Source organism: Nerophis lumbriciformis, linkage group LG02 (assembly GCF_033978685.3).
Source record: "Nerophis lumbriciformis linkage group LG02, RoL_Nlum_v2.1, whole genome shotgun sequence".
Classification (NCBI taxonomy): Eukaryota; Metazoa; Chordata; class Actinopteri; order Syngnathiformes; family Syngnathidae; genus Nerophis; species Nerophis lumbriciformis.
Window position 1 is genome coordinate 71399885 of NC_084549.2, and position 13789 is coordinate 71413673.

The 13789-nt window shown below is 36.3% G+C and overlaps 1 protein-coding gene across 1 annotated transcript in view; it reads right to left on the minus strand.

The window, feature by feature from the left end:
* Positions 1-13789, minus strand: part of bnip4 (BCL2 interacting protein 4) — a 42303-nt gene that overhangs the window by 11935 nt on the left and 16579 nt on the right. The gene's annotated exons all lie outside the window — the stretch shown is intronic.

Consider the following 13789-nt stretch of genomic DNA (forward strand, 5'->3'; position numbering starts at 1 on the left):
TTTTCCCCGTAGAAGAGGAAGTGCTTCTTCTTCTACGCAAGCAACCGCCAAGGTAAGCACCCGCCCCCATAGAACAGGAAGCGCTTCTTCTTCTACTGTAAGCAACCACCCGCCCGCGTAGAAGAAGAAGAAGCGCGTGGATATTACGTTTCATTTCCTTTGTGTGTTTACATCTGTAAAGACCACAAAATGGCTCCTACTAAGCGACAGGTTTCCGGTTCATGAAAAGACGCAATCTCTCCATCCGCACACGGACTACTATTTCACAGCAACTGCCTAAAGACTTTCAAGAAAAGCTGGCTACTTTCCGTGCATATTGTAAAAACAAGATAGCTGAAAAAAAGATCCGGCCAGAGAACATTATCAACATGGATGAGGTTCCACTGACTTTTGATATTCCTGTGAACCGCACTGTGGATACAACGGGAGCACGTACGGTGAATATTCGCACCACAGGGAATGAGAAGTCATCCTTCACTGTGGTTCTAGCTTGCCATGCTAATGGCCAGAAACTTCCACCCATGGTGATATTCAAAAGGAAGACCTTGCCAAAAGAGACCTTTCCAGCCGGCGTCATCATAAAAGCTAACTCGAAGGGATGGATGGATGAAGAAAAGATGAGCGAGTGGTTAAGGTAAGTTTAAGTTTACGCGAAGAGGCCGGGTGGCTTTTTTCACGCAGCTCCGTCCATGTTGATATACGACTCCATGCGCGCCCACATCACGCTGGTTTTTAATATATTATTAAAGTTTGACTGACCTATCTGACTGTTTTTTTGACATTCCTTTAGCGCAGTTAGATGCGGCTTACAACACGGGGCGTCTTATAGGTGGACAAAGTTTTGAAATATGCCGTTCATTGAAGGCGCGGCTTATAACCCAGGGCGCCTTATGGTGCGGAAAATACGGTAAGTAAACAAACAAAGACTCCTAATTAGTCTGCTGACGTATGCAGTAACATATTGTGTCATTTATACACCTATTATTTTGTACACATTATGAGGGACAAACTGTAAAAATGTATTATTAATCTACTTGTTCATTTACTGTTAATATCTGCTTATTTTCTCTTTTAACATGTTCTATCTACACATCTGTTAAAATGTAATAATCACTTATTCTTCTCTTCTTTGATACTTTACATTAGTTTTGGATGATACCACACATTTGGGTAATGATCCGATACCAAGTAGTTACAGGATCATACATTGGTCATATTCAAAGTCCTCATTTAGTGGTGGTAAAAAAATATTGATGTAATCATAGTAGTATCAACTAGATACGCTATTGTACTTGGTATCATTACAGTGGATGTCATGGAATTTGTTTACATTGTGAGCTATTGTATCCTCCTACCTATCTACAATTCTGTTAAAATGTAATAACCACCTCAAAAAGGTATCGATAATATTAGTAAAGAAGACACAAATTGCTTTTGTTACCTATAACTAGGGTCGGGTCAATGAAAGAATATCAATACATATCGCGATAGACTCGGGTTGTCCGGATACCATATGTTTTGGTACCGGTACCAAAATGTATTTCGATATAAAAAGAACCACAAAAAATGGCATTATTGTTTTTATTGGAACAAAATATCTTAGTGTACATGAAACATTTGTTTATTATTGCAATTTAGTCCTTAAATAAAATAGTGAACATACTAGACAACTTGTCTTTTAGTAGTAAGTAAACAAACAAAGACTCCTAATTAGTCTGCTGACATATTGTGTCATTTATACACCTATTATTTTGTACACATTATTAGGGACAAACTGTAAAAATGGATTATTAATCTACTTGTTCATTTACTGTTAATATCTGCTTATTTTCTGTTTTAACATTAAAATGTAATAATCACTTACTGTTGTTTGACACTTTACCGGTACTTTTTAGAGGCGGTATAGCAGAGGTGTGGACTCGAGTCACATGACTTGGACTCGAGTCAGACTCGAGTCATGAATTTGATGACTTTAGACTCGACTTGACAAAATGTAAAAAGACTTGCAACTCGACTTAGACTTGAACATCAATGACTTGTGACTTCACTTGGACTTGAGCCTTTTGACTTGACATGACTTGACATGACTTGCTACTTTCCCCAAAACCCAAAGATGAAAAAGTTATTCGGGAGCGCTCCGTATTTTTCATTGTGTACTTGTCTATCAGCGTTGCGTGTGTCAGCTGGTGTGCTGTCAGTACAACAGCCAATCAAATTAGATCTACTTTGTTTTCATCACACAGCATTCATCCAATCAAATTGCAGGACAACCAACGAAGAAGACATGTCCAAACCACACGCCAGTGAACAAAAAAATGATACCTAAAATAATTTCGTTTGGGTATAAAAATTACGAGGTGGTCAACACAAAACGGTTTGCAGTATGCAACACATGCGGTTCGAAAATTACTGATGGAGAGGCAACAACTTCCAACTTCGTCTGGCATTTGAAGTTGCACAAAGAACGGTAAGTTTTGAATGTATGATAACGTTTATTGGCTAAGTAACGTGACTTTTATTTGCTGTGTAGTTAAATCAGTGAGGCTGTAAACTCACTGCTAACGTTATAACGTTATTGCAAACACGGGAATCTGTTGCAGTTCACTACCTTATTCATACTTTTTTTTCAGTGTTTTTTTTTAAGCAGGGTTACGTTAGTCAATATATCACACGTAACGTTAGAAGGCGGTCGGCAGCACCGCGTATTTTAGCCACCTAAAAAAAGACAAAAATAGTCAAATAAAGGTCAGTTAAAATGTATACTATATTATGAATATGTGTACCGTTTTAGCTAGCTTTCTGACATACTGTTGGTTGTTTACCTCAGTGGTCCCCAACCACCGGGCCACGGCCCGGTACTGGTCCGTGGATCGATTGGTATCGGGCCGCACAAGAAATATTTTTTTTCTTCTCTTTTTTTAATTAAATCAACATAAAAAACACAAGATACACTTACAAGTGGTGCACCAACCCAAAACAACTCTCTCCCCCCTTTTGTTCTGGGCATTGAACATGAAGACTCTTCCTTCACTGTTCCGAGTGGCCATGAGAGTCTTGGCAGTGCCTGCCTCCAGTGCTCCAGTGGAGCGAGTTTTCAGCCATGGTGGCATCATACTACGCCCCCATCGTGCACAAATGACTGACAGACTCTTGGCTAATTTGGTCTTTTGCAAATGCAATGCAGCATAGGGCCCTGACATATAAAAAGTACAACTTTTTTGTTATGTTCACGTATATGTCATGTTTTTTGTACAAATAAGTACATTTGCACTTTATTTTTCAATGTGTTTGTTCTGTAAAGGAATGAGTTAATGTTTAAAATGACTGGTTAATAGTGCTATTATAAAGTGCAATGTCAGCACAATTTTCTTTCCTGCAATTTAAAATGCACTTGTTTTAATAAATAAATACAGCGTTTGAAAAGCATACACAATCTGTGTTAATATATTAGTCTGTGGTTAAAAGGACTTGAAAGGACTCGAAACTCAAAATGCAGGACTTAGGACTTGACTTGAGACTTTCCAGTCTTGACTTTGGACTTGACTCGGGGCTTGCCTGTCTTGACTCGGGACTTGACTCGGACTTGAGGGCAAAGACTTGAGACTTACTTGTGACTTGCAAAACAATGACTTGGTCCCACCTCTGCGGTATAGTACAGAATATGATTCATTAGTATCGCGGTCCTATACTAGTCCTGGTATACTGTACAACCCTACGATAGACACGTAATGGATATCAATACAAAAATGTGCTTGATAAAACGTTCGATATTTGTTTTTTTGGGGGGGTTGGAAGAACCCAGAAAGAATATAGCAAAGTTAGTTGCATGAGCAAAGGCACTCGGGTTCTGGAACCTAGAAAAACAGGAAGTGGTCAGTGAGCAGTGGGCGGGACTAGTTTAACAGCCAATTGCGTAAGAGCATCAACTGTCACATTTGGTTGCGCCATCTTGTTGTCTCGCTGTTGTTGTCATCTCTTTTCATTTCAACCCTCGTCCGTTCCCGATTACGGATGTAAGGAAACGACGGGTAGGAACTAAAGTGCGGGACTGTATACATAAAATAAATAACATGAAAAAATGCTACTTAAAAATAAAAATGTGATTAAATGATATTTAAATAATAATTATTGCATAAATGAATCACCATACTTAAATAAAGAACAACAGACCAAATAAATGTTACACAGACCACGTGACTTCCTGGCAGTAAACCTGCAAACATAGTTCTTCTCAGGTTTCTCTATGTTTACACGTTGACTTTGTACTATTTTAAATACAATATTTTAATATATACACTGTGTATATTGTATTTGTAAGGTTTTATTATTAGGGCCCGCATGGCCCATTGTATAAGGACTCCCAAAGGAAGTCCTTATGCAATGGGACATAAGGACCTATTGAATTTGTAAGGTTTTATTATTATTATACCGGCCGCCTCTTTGAGCACTAATTTGACCCACTTAACATGCTTCAAAACTCACCATATTTGACCCACACATCAGGACCTGCGAAAATTGTCTTTTAATGAAAAAACCGAACCCCAAAACTCAAAATTGCGCTCTAGCGTCCCCTAGGGGGAAAAAAAACTAGACTGCCTGTAACTCCCACTAGAAAGGTCGGAAAGACATGAAACAAAATTCTCTATGTAGGTCTGACTTAGACCTAGATTTCATAATTGTACATCCTTGGGCAGAAATCAACAGGAAGTTGGCAATTCCCCCTTCAAGACAAAAAAGTACTAAAAACAGTCACTTTTGCCTCGTTGAGCTGTAATTTGACCCCCTTAACATGCTTCAAAACTCACCGAACTGAACACACACATCAGGACTGGCAAAAATTGCGATCTAATAAAAAAACCTAACCCCAAATCTCAAAATTGCGCTCTAGCACAATTTTTGAATAAAACGCTGAAAAAACTGCTCCTCGGAAGAAAAAAATTACAAAACTGCCTGTAACTCCCACTGGGAAGGTCGGAGAGACATGAAACAAAAACCTCTATGTAGGTCTCACTTAGACCTACATTTCATAGATTGACAACCCCCCGCAAAAATAAACAGGAAGTTTGCTATTCCCCCTTCAAAACAAATTTTTTGTAAAAACCGGTCACCTTCCTTCAAAAACTATCTCCTCTGAGCGCGTTTGTTGTTTCGGCTTCAAACTAACACAGGAGAGAGATTGAACCCTTGTATATAAAAGTACAGAACAGCGTTTTTCTAACTGCTCCGGTTTTGATTTTATGACCCTTCAAAGAACCGCTGCGCTGATGCTGCTGCGCTGCTGTTTTTTTAAGATGGCTGCTTAAAAGCAGGAAGCACCAGCGTGCCCACACAATGCAGACAAGGTAGGTACACTAGACAAAAGTATTGGGACACTTATGACTACCACCGGACAAAAGTATTGGGACACTTAGGACTACCACTGGAAAAAAGTATTGGGACACCTACACTGGACAAATGTATTGGGACACTTAGGACTACAACTTGACAAAAGTATTGGGACACATACTACTAAAACTGGACAAAAGTATTGGGACACTTAGGACTAGCACCTGCCAAATACGCGGGCCCGACCAACGCTGCTTGCAGCTTTAATTATTCTTTATTATTGTTCCGCAGCTTTGCGCACTACTTTGACCCCCTTAACATGCTTCAAAACTCACCAAATTTGACGCACACATAAATAAACTCGAACAAAACTCTTTGGTAAAAAAAACAAACCCCAAAACTCAAAATTGCGCTCTAGCGCCCCCTACAAAGTAAACTTTTTCTAACTCCCAGTACGAATGTCGTAGAGACATGAAACAAAAACCTCTATGTAGGTCTCACTTAGACTTAAATTTTATTAATTTATTTCCTCGGCCAAAAATCTACAGGAAGTTTGCTATTCCCCCTTCAACACTACATTTGAGTAAAAACAGTCAATTTTGCCTCTTTGAGCTGTAATTTGACCCCCTTAACACGCTTCAAAACTCACCAAACTGAACGCACACATCAGGACTGGCAGAAATTGCGATCTAATAAAAAAAACCTAACCCCAAAATTAAAAATTGCGCTCTAGAGCAATTTTTGAATAAAACGGAGAAAAAACTGCTCCTCGGAAGAAAAAAATGACAAAACTGCCTGTAACTCCCACTGGGAAGGTCGGAGAGACATGAAACAAAAACCTCAATGTAGGTCTCACTTAGACCTACATTTCATAAATTGACAACCCACAGCAAAAATCAACAGGAAGTTTGCTATTCCCCCTTCAAAACCATTTTTTTTGTAAAAACCGGTCTCCTTCCTTCAAAAACGAACTCCTCTGAGCGCGTTTGTCGTTTCGCCTTCAAACTAACACAGGACAGAGATTGAACCCTTGTGATTACAACAACAGAACTTTTTTTATAACTGCTCCGGTTTTGATTTTATGACCCTTCAAAGAACCGCTGCGCTGATGCTGCTGCACTGCTGTTTTTTTAAGATGGCTGCTTAAAAGCACGAAGCATCAGCATGCCCACACTATGCTGACAAGGTAGGTACACTAGACAAAAGTATTGGGACAATTCGGACTAAAAGTAGACAAAAGTATTGGGACACTTATGACGAAAACTAAACAAAAGTATTGGGACACTTAGGACTAGCACCTGCCAAATACGCGGGCCCGACCAACGCTGCTTGCAGCTTTAAAATAGTGTATAATATATTAAATATATAATAGGGGACGGCGTGGCGAAGTTGGTAGAGTGGCTGTGCCAGCAATCGGAGTGTTGCTGGTTACTGGGGTTCAATCCCCACCTTCTACCATCCTAGTCACGTCCGTTGTGTCCTTGGGCAAGACACTTCACCCTTGCTCCTGATGGCTGCTGGTTAGCGCCTTGCATGGCAGCTCCCGCCGTCAGTGTGTGAATGTGTGTGTGAATGGGTGAATGTGGTAATACTGTCAAAGCGCTTTGAGTACCTTGAAGGTAGAAAAGCGCTATACAAGTATAACCCATTTATCATTTATTATTTTGTTACACTCTATTAAGCATTTCTGCCATATTCTTTATGTTTGCACCTTTATTTAAAGAGGTTGCTGTTAAGTGTTGAATGTGATTTTAGATGTTTGTTTACGTTGGGTGTTTTCCATGCTTGTGTTGACGTGACATTTCCTTACGTTTACGTTCGAAATAAAAAATGTTAACATTTAATATATTTTTCTCCTGCTCCATATTGTCCACGGGTCATGAAAAAAACAAAGAATTATCGATATCGACCAAAATAAAAAAAACTTATATCGTGATGCAGTTTTCAGCCATATGGCCCAGCCCTACAGAATAACATAAAGCTAAAATGTGGATACATGTTTTGTTTATATATTTTGTCATGTATCGATTGATCTACATTAAATTGGTTTCGGTGTCTTTAATGTATAAAAAGGATCAAAATGGCTATTTTTTTCTGTATTTTTCTGTACACCCCAAAGCTTAAGGCCATGTCCACACTTTAAAGTAATAATTATTTAGCCCAACCCCCGTTTCATCCACACTAAACCAGCGTTTAAGGTCCCCCTCCTCGAACAAATTTTTACTTTATTTCTTGAATCTCCGGCTGTCAGAATAATTGTATATAAGTTATCACACAACTTGTTTGCTACTAGTTCAGGTTGCCCTGCGTGAAGACAAAAAGCTGTCTTTGATCTTATCAAGCAAAAGGCGGACAGCTCCACTGTGTGCGATGGAATGCGCCGTAGAGGTGTCGGTTTCTCAGATCTCGGGCCTTATCAGGACCCGAAATCTACAAGCAGAGAGGAGGCAAACCTGACACTGCTCCAAGCACCTTTTTGTTTGAACTGTTTATGACCCAGTGCAGCAGTTTATGACCCCCCTCCCCTTAGAAGCAGCTGCAGCTTTTTTTTCTCCATTTTTTTCCATTCGCTTACACACAATTTGACCAACTGTGTGTCTTTTTTTCAAAAGGATTTACACACTTTTCCAAATACCACATTCAATTTTCTTTCAGTTTTGTCCTTTTGCTTACACAAATTTTCTAATTGTGTGTCTTTTTTCAAAAGGATTTACACACTTTTCCAAACACCACATTCAATTTTCTTTCAGTTTTTTCCTTTTGCTTACACACAATTTGACTAACTGTGTGTCTTTTTACAAAAAGATTTACACACTTTTCCAAACACCACATTCAGATTTCTTACAGTTTTTTTTCCATTTGCTTACACACAATTTTACTAACTGTGTGTCTTTTTTAAAAAAAAAAGGATTTACACACTTTTCCAAACACCACATTCAATTTTTTTTTAAGTTTTTTCCATTTGCTTACACACAAATTTACTAACTGTGTGTCTTTTTTTAAAATGATTTACACACTTTTCCAAACACCACATTCAATTTTCTTACAGTTTTTTCCATTCGCTTACACACAATTTGACCAACTGTGTGTCTTTTTTTCAAAAGGATTTACACACTTTTCCAAACACCACATTCAATTTTCTTTCAGTTTTTTTCCTTTTGCTTACACACAATTTGACTAACTGTGTGTCTTTTTACAAAAAGATTTACACACTTTTCCAAACACCACATTCAAATTTCTTACAGTTTTTTTTTCCATTTGCTTACACACAATTTTACTAACTGTGTGTCTTTTTTTTAAAAAAAAAAGGATTTACACACTTTTCCAAACACCACATTCAATTTTTTTTTACTTTTTTCCATTTGCTTACACACAAATTTACTAACTGTGTGTCTTTTTTTAAAATGATTTACACATTTTTCCAAACACCACATTCAATTTTCTTTCAGTTTTTTTCCTTTTGCTTACACAAATTTTCTAATTGTGTGTCTTTTTTTCAAAAGGATTTACACAATTTTCCAAACACCACATTCAATTTTCTTTCAGTTTTTTCCTTTTGCTTACACACAATTTGACCAACTGTGTGTCTTTTTTTCAAAAGGATTTACACAATTTTCCAAACACCACATTCAATTTTCTTTCAGTTTTTTCCTTTTGCTTACACACAATTTGACTAACTGTGTGTCTTTTTACAAAAAGATTTACACACTTTTCCAAACACCACATTCAAATTTCTTACAGTTTTTTTTCCATTTGCTTACACACAATTTTACTAACTGTGTGTCTTTTAAAAAAAAAAAGGATTTACACACTTTTCCAAACACCACATTCAATTTTCTTTCAGTTTTTTCCTTTTGCTTACACACAATTTGACCAACTGTGTGTCTTTTTTTCAAAAGGATTTACACAATTTTCCAAACACCACATTCAATTTTCTTTCAGTTTTTTCCTTTTGCTTACACACAATTTGACTAACTGTGTGTCTTTTTACAAAAAGATTTACACACTTTTCCAAACACCACATTCAAATTTCTTACAGTTTTTTTTCCATTTGCTTACACACAATTTTACTAACTGTGTGTCTTTTAAAAAAAAAAAGGATTTACACACTTTTCCAAACACCACATTCAATTTTTTTTTGTTTTTTCCTTTTGCTTACACGAATTTTCTAATTGTGTGTCTTTTTTTCAAAAGGATTTACACAACTTTCCAAACACCACATTCAATTTTCTTTCAGTTTTTTTCCTTTTGCTTACACACAATTTGACTAACTGTGTGTCTTTTTACAAAAAGATTTACACACTTTTCCAAACACCACATTCAAATTTCTTAGTTTTTTTTCCATTTGCTTACACACAATTTTACTAACTGTGTGTCTTTTATTAAAAAAAGGATTTACACACTTTTCCAAACACCACATTCAATTTTTTTTAGTTTTTTCCATTTGCTTACACACAAATTTACTAACTGTGTGTCTTTTTTAAAATGATTTACACACTTTTCCAAACACCACATTCAATTTTCTTACAGTTTTTTCCATTCGCTTACACACAATTTGACCAACTGTGTTGTCTTTTTTTCAAAAGGATTTACACACTTTTCCAAACACCACATTCAATTTTCTTTCAGTTTTTTCCTTTTGCTTACACAAATTTTCTAATTGTGTGTCTTTTTTTCAAAAGGATTTATACAATTTTCCAAACACCACATTCAATTTTCTTTCAGTTTTTTCCTTTTGCTTACACACAATTTGACTAAATGTGTGTCTTTTTACAAAAAGATTTACACACTTTTCCAAACACCACATTCAAATTTCTTACAGTTTTTTTTCCATTTGCTTACACACAATTTTACTAACTGTGTGTCTTTTTAAAAAAAAAAAGGATTTACACACTTTTCCAAACACCACATTCAATTTTTTTTAGTTTTTTCCATTTGCTTACACACAATTTTACTAACTGTGTGTCTTTTATTAAAAAAAAGGATTTACACACTTTTCCAAACACCACATTCAATTTTTTTTAGTTTTTTCCATTTGCTTACACACAAATTTACTAACTGTGTGTCTTTTTTAAAATGATTTACACACTTTTCCAAACACCACATTCAATTTTCTTACAGTTTTTTCCATTCGCTTACACACAATTTGACCAACTGTGTGTCTTTTTTTCAAAAGGATTTACACACTTTTCCAAACACCACATTCAATTTTCTTTCAGTTTTTTCCTTTTGCTTACACAAATGTTCTAATTGTGTGTCTTTTTTTCCAAAAGGATTTACACAATTTTCCAAACACCACATTCAATTTTCTTTCAGTTTTTTTCCTTTTGCTTACACACAATTTGACTAACTGTGTGTCTTTTTACAAAAAGATTTACACACTTTTCCAAACACCACATTCAAATTTCTTACAGTTTTTTTTCCCATTTGCTTACACACAATTTTACTAACTGTGTGTCTTTTATTAAAAAAAGGATTTACACACTTTTCCAAACACCACATTCAATTTTTTTTTAGTTTTTTCCATTTGCTTACACACAAATTTACTAACTGTGTGTCTTTTTTTTAAATGATTTACACACTTTTCCAAACACCACATTCAATTTTCTTACAGTTTTTTCCATTCGCTTACACACAATTTGACCAACTGTGTGTCTTTTTTTCAAAAGGATTTACACACTTTTCCAAACACCACATTCAATTTTCTTTCAGTTTTTTCCTTTTGCTTACACAAATGTTCTAATTGTGTGTCTTTTTTTCAAAAGGATTTACACAATTTTCCAAACACCACATTCAATTTTCTTTCAGTTTTTTCCTTTTGCTTACACACAATTTGACTAACTGTGTGTCTTTTTACAAAAAGATTTACACACTTTTCCAAACACCACATTCAAATTTCTTACAGTTTTTTTTCCATTTGCTTACACACAATTTTACTAACTGTGTGTCTTTTTAAAAAAAGATTTACACACTTTTCCAAACACCACATTCAAATTTCTTACAGTTTTTTTTCCATTTGCTTACACACAATTTTACTAACTGTGTGTCTTTTTTAAAAAAAAAAAGGATTTACACTTTTCCAAACACCACATTCAATTTTTTTTAGTTTTTTCCATTTGCTTACACACAAATTTACTAACTGTGTGTCTTTTTTTAAATGATTTACACACTTTTCCAAACACCACATTCAATTTTCTTACAGTTTTTTCCATTCGCTTACACACAATTTGACCAACTGTGTGTCTTTTTTTCAAAAGGATTTACACAATTTTCCAAACACCACATTCAATTTTCTTTCAGTTTTTTCCTTTTGCTTACACACAATTTGACTAACTGTGTGTCTTTTTACAAAAAGATTTACACACTTTTCCAAACACCACATTCAAATTTCTTACAGTTTTTTTTCCATTTGCTTACACACAATTTTACTAACTGTGTGTCTTTTTTTAAAAAAAAAGGATTTACACACTTTTCCAAACACCACATTCAATTTTTTTTAGTTTTTTCCATTTGCTTACACACAAATTTACTAACTGTGTGTCTTTTTTAAAATGATTTACACACTTTTCCAAACACCACATTCAATTTTCTTACAGTTTTTTCCATTCGCTTACACACAATTTGACCAACTGTGTGTCTTTTTTTCAAAAGGATTTACACACTTTTCCAAACACCACATTCAATTTTCTTTCAGTTTTTTCCTTTTGCTTACACAAATTTTCTAATTGTGTGTCTTTTTTTCCAAAAGGATTTATACAATTTTCCAAACACCACATTCAATTTTCTTTCAGTTTTTTTCCTTTTGCTTACACACAATTTGACTAACTGTGTGTCTTTTTACAAAAAGATTTACACACTTTTCCAAACACCACATTCAAATTTCTTACAGTTTTTTTTCCATTTGCTTACACACAATTTTACTAACTGTGTCTTTTTACAAAAAGATTTACACACTTTTCCAAACACCACATTCAAATTTCTTACAGTTTTTTTTCCATTTGCTTACACACAATTTTACTAACTGTGTGTCTTTTAAAAAAAAAAAGGATTTACACACTTTTCCAAACACCACATTCAATTTTTTTTAGTTTTTTCCATTTGCTTACACACAAATTTACTAACTGTGTGTCTTTTTTTAAAATGATTTACACACTTTTCCAAACACCACATTCAATTTTCTTAGTTTTTTCCATTCGCTTACACACAATTTGACCAACTGTGTGTCCTTTTTTTCAAAAGGATTTACACACTTTTCCAAACACCACATTCAATTTTCTTACATTTTATTCCATTTGCTTACACACAATTTGACTAATGGTGTTGCAGCTATGTAATCAGGGTATGCCCAAATAAAGGAGGAGGCGTGGAACTCCTTCCTCAGAGCGGCGGGGTGACACTGTACGAGGTCGATGCGCTCTCCTCACAAGCTAATCCTGTCTCTGTTTGATTCCTTGCTTCTTGTCTCGTTTAATAGATAGTTCGGTGTTTGAACCTGACACCCGGCTCTTAGCTTTGTATGGACTCATTGATCGTTTACAAACTGAGTTCGGAGAGGAAGTGACGCCAGAAAGACCACAACACTGGATATTGTTCAGAGGCCTTGTGGTTAGAGTGTCCGCCCTGAGATCGGCGCGTCGACGTCATCGGTTACGTAAATACGTCGACGCCGTTTTTGTGCGTCGGCGCGTCGCATATTTACGTCACACTACTGTCATGGCGGAGCGCAAAGCAGACGATGCGAGCGAGGGGAAAAAAGCACGCCAAAAGTCGTCAAAAGTGTGGGAGTATTTCAATAAACGGCCTAATAATGTTGTTGTATGCACACTGTGTCGAGCGGAAATGGCCTATCATAGCAGCACAACGGCTATGAAGGAACATTTGAAAAGAAAACCCCCGACAGCGTTCTTGCCATCACCATCAACAAGTCAATCGTCCGCGTGCGTATACGTTGTCATTATTACACAAAAAACATGAATGTGTCATTTGTATCTGCGTTGTAAATTCATAAACTAAAGCACCGTTTCGCTCTGAGAGGCGCGTTTGGCGTGCCTGTTCAGTGTTTACAAAGACGCGCTCCTCTTTAACGCTGTGGAGAGGCGGCGGCGGCGAGCGAGCGGCGAGGCGGGGCGCGCCGGGAGCGACGCCGCAATCGTGCCCAGGTGCGCGATCCGCGCAGTTGGAAGAGAAAAGACTTTGTGTACAATTAAAAGATTGTAAACCTGGCAAAGCCGTCTGGCGTTCAGTCTGTCGGTCCTGAAAGAACCCCACGGCACAAGACGTGTCACAAACGCTAACGTTAATTAGTTGTGCAAATACCTTTTACAACATTAACAGTTACATATACTATGTACACACCAACAATTAACTTTCACTTTAATCATACTATCATTGTTGTGTTATTAAGCAAAATAAGCAATACTTTTACTTTTGTTGAAATGTTTACACTGTACACTTTTTTGTATTG